Source organism: Homarus americanus, unplaced genomic scaffold, assembly GCF_018991925.1.
Source record: "Homarus americanus isolate GMGI-L3 unplaced genomic scaffold, GMGI_Hamer_2.0 scaffold30858, whole genome shotgun sequence".
In the NCBI taxonomy this organism is placed as follows: domain Eukaryota; kingdom Metazoa; phylum Arthropoda; class Malacostraca; order Decapoda; family Nephropidae; genus Homarus; species Homarus americanus.
In genome coordinates, this window is record NW_024737697.1 from 1,805,316 (window position 1) to 1,809,544 (window position 4,229).

The following is a 4,229-nucleotide window of genomic DNA, read 5'->3' on the forward strand; positions in this document are numbered from 1 at the left end:
AAAATGTTAAGGTGCTTCACACTCAGACTTTATCCTTACTCTGTGGGGGTTCAGGTCAAGATTCAGACGGACTGAGTACTCGGGTGTAATGTTAGTAAGTGTATGTTGTGTTTATCTCACCCAGGTAGTTAAGACAATGCCAACAAGTGTACAGTGTTTGTGTGAAGTTTCAGGTTCTCTAACTTCTCCCGTTTTGGAACTATAGCCGGAACACAGACATACAGACACACACATTCACAGACAGACAGACACTCCCTTTTATTTTAATAGAGGTAAAGAATACAAAATCGTGTGTATGAATGAAAAGGGAAAAGCGAAAGTAAACTCAGGGAAAGCTGTGGTCGGGGAGGGAGGTGGCACTATGTCTGTCTGCCCTATGAGTGATACAAACCGACTAAGATAATCATGTCAATACTGTTCTGATTTTCCCACTATGTTTCTTTATTTTCCTGACTATAAATAAACTGTCTCATTATCAATTCACGTGCCGTTAGTAGCGTAATGACACTGTTGTGCTTGGCAGGTTCACAGTGGATATCACGTAATATCATGAGTTCAAACTGGGTACGCAATGGTACAGGCGTAGTGTACCACCACCACCCTTAAAAGCACTTGTCCCAGGTGAGGCTCGAACTCACAACCTCGGCATGGCTCAGACACTGTCGTATAAGTACCGCGCGCTAACCGATTGCGCCACTGGGACACCTACCAGTTTTGTTTATGTAGATTCAAGGATAACTCGTGTTGCCGGCCAGCATATGTTTTACCGCTGTAGTTCCTGTCGTTAGTGGTATTACTGCTGCGTCTATCCTAACATATATATATATATAATATGTTTTGTATTTTCCTATGCTTCTTAACCTGATTTCCATTCTATGTATAAACACAAATTTTAACGAAGATCTTAATAGTTAATCCTGAGACATCAGTGGAGATTATATTTTGTACTTCTCTCTATTTAAACTCTTCATGTGACTCATTCTTATGCTGTATATTACATTGTATTTTAAGTTTAATCAGATTTACGTTTCGTCGCATTGAATTCACATCTTCATCCTTACAGTACACCGTACATTATTGTCCTAACCTCCCTCACTAAACAAGCATTAATTTCCGTTATTCAAAACTCTGTAAAAAGTCCTGTCATTTAAATATGTACTTTAAATCTACTTTAAATTGGCCTTTTAACGTAGATTCATATAAAATAATTTAGTCCCCCCGTTTACACAATCTATGAGTCAGTAGTATGAGAGAAAACTTAAAAATGGTTAACTAAAGTATTATTATCTGCCTAATGCGTATATCCACAACTGGAAAAAATTAGTACAAAATCGGACAGAATAATGCGCTATTACTAATACTCGACGCTATTTGCGCTATTAATTATACATAGGGCAGGTGATTTAAAGATTCCATAGAGTACAACAACTGAAATTTTGACCCAAGAACGATATATAATGATTCTTTTTTTTCATGTCTTCCTATATAATAATGAACATAGAGTTCCGTAGCTGTACTCTCCTGAATCTTAACTGCAGGTGACTAACATTTAGGGCTTACAACCCTGTTGCCTATGCTCGGAGCAAATAGAGCTACATGCTGGTGTCTCTAATACATATTTATATTCCGGGCTGGAGGCACTAATGGTATGCGTAGTTTCATCCTGATTAAGCATAATTTGTGTAGGTTAGTTTAGTGAGCCATATAACTGATAAATGAAGACCACATAAAAATCGCTCTCGTGGAATAACGCAAACGGAGGCAGCCATGCAGTTCCCGAAAAGAGTATCGTTAACCACGGGGCTGATGTGATTCGAGGCTTTCCGAGCAATGTCGCTGATACTGTTTCTGAGTGGTTGGTAATTCTATCTGCGACCTTTGAGTATGAATTAGTATACACGTTTTCGAACGATGTGATTCCTCCGAGGTTTCATATCTTATATTACAAGAGTGAGTTGATGTTGTGAACTGAGTGGATCTTACATCGAAGGGAGTGAGGAATTACCAGGGAGACGTCGCAAGATGTTTACCCTTCTCAACGAGGGTACACATAACGCTGACATAGCACAGCGAACTAGAGTGAGCGAACCTACAGTACAAGGATGGGTTAGGCGCCGCGAAACAAATGGTTATGATGACGTATCCATGTTGGAAATTGTATTGTATCAATTAGGTCATCCTTCCATAAGTCAGGGTTACAGTCGGAGGTCAGGGTTACAGCCAGGGGTCAGGGTTACAGCCAGGGGTCAGGGTTATAGTCAGGGGTCAGGGATATAGTCAGGGGTCAGGGTTACAGCCAGGGGTCAGGGTTACAGCCAGGGGTCAGGGTTACAGCCAGGGGTCAGGGTTATAGTCAGGGCTCAGGGCTACAGCCGGGGGTCAGGGCTACAGCCGGGAGTCAGGGCTACAGCCGGGGGTCAGGGCTACAGCCGGGGGTCAGGGCTACAGCCGGGGGTCAGGGCTACAGTCATGGGTCAGGGTTACATAATCGATACATAATAATAATGAAACTACTGTAAAATATTGTAAAAAAATAAATAAAAAATACAATATAACTCTGCATAAACATGAATATACGTACACGCTATGCTCTCATTTTCCTAGACAAGTGATTCTAAAAGCCCCTGTTGGTTTTCCGGCATTTTCGTGGTGTAGATTAATATAACCTTTTCCTTTTCTATTTTTAATTTCTTTCTATTCATATGTTTTCGCCCCTAAGGCCCAGATGTGGGTCGTTGACCTGTGCCCGGGTGGACTAATCCCCGTAAAAAAAATATATATAGGAATTCTGGTCACTGTCGGATCTAGAGAGAGATGGCCACATCACTAAACCGCTCCACTCTGCATCTAGTTGTTGTTCAGTAATATTAAAGTATCTCGTACATCTTAAACATTTACCATGGATTCTTACCTTCGTCTAAATCTTCCAGAATGCTTGTCTCAAGATTCTTCTGTTTGGAATGAGCCCTGGATAGCCACACCTAGATAACCACACCTGGATAACCATACCTGGATAACCACACCTGGATAACCACACCTGAGTTACCCTGTTTGAATAATTAGGCTTGATTTACCTCTTCATGGTGTATATTGTATGTTATAATCTGGAAGTATTATTAAGAAAACATGTCGGTAAGGAACAGCATTAGTTACCGGTAAAGTCCTAAGAGATACTCCAGGTCTCACTCTAGCCTTACGTGTCAGGGTATTCTAAATGTGAACTAAACATAATATAGATCTGTTTAGACCAAGAAACTAATAAGAAAATTTTGAAATATCCCCAGCAGCAAAAAAACTTAACTTCTTCCTAAATATCGTACCATATCTGCCAATGTTAGTGAATGTATATCTGTGACTTAGAAACATTTTTATATTGAGAGGGTAGAGTATGTCCTTATGTATTATACAACCTTTTTGTTTGTGTGTATTTTACCTCAAAAGTACTTTCTAGCATAACATAAAACGACTTTGAAGGAGTTGATAATGTAAATAGTTTCCCATATAAGAGTTACGTTTTCTTCTATAGTATTATCAAGCGTTAGTGTGGGTAACTTTAGTAGTATTCATCGTCATAAATAAGGTCTAGCAAATAATTAACAAGGAAAAATATCACTACATAAATAGATATATAACCAATTTAATACTATTTGATGGGCATAAAAATCGGAAATTTTCTCATTACTAACCAATATGAAGATTTAATTTTTAAAACCTTTTTTCCTTTGTACACACTACACTACTTTCTCTCCTGTGTTTTAAAATAAACATCAGTAAAGATACCACAAAGGAAGCCTCAAGGAATAAGGTAATGAGAGAAACAAACTCGAGTATAAAGTAAAGGAAATAAAGTACTGCATAGTGTCCACTGGAGGCAACAATTTTATAAGCAATTCAAGACAGTGAGCAACGCTACGAGAGCCACTGATAACGGCAGACGCTGTGAATCTGCCAGCTCAGCTTATCATGACAAAAAAGGTTAGGTTAAGTGGCTTTTGTAGGTTGGTTCCTAGTGTACTCTCTCTCTCTCTCTCTCTCTCTCTCTCTCTCTCTCTCTCTCTCTCTCTAGCGAATCAATATTCTGTAAGTAGAAATAAACCCGTAAAAATCACAGGAAAAATATCTGGATATAAAATGGCGTCCGTCTCCTTGACCTTGATAATGCCAGCACACGAGAACTACCGTACCTGTGTTTTGTACTTGCACCTGTACATATAGATATATATTATGAT

General features: G+C 39.2%; 1 non-coding gene across 1 annotated transcript; it reads right to left on the reverse strand.

Moving 5' to 3' along the window:
• Positions 1-613: 613 nt before the first annotated feature.
• On the reverse strand, positions 614-703 carry Trnai-uau. The gene is given in 2 exon segments: positions 614-649; positions 666-703. It is a non-coding gene; the product is annotated as a tRNA-Ile (tRNA).
• Between the last annotated feature and the right edge of the window lie 3,526 nt (positions 704-4,229).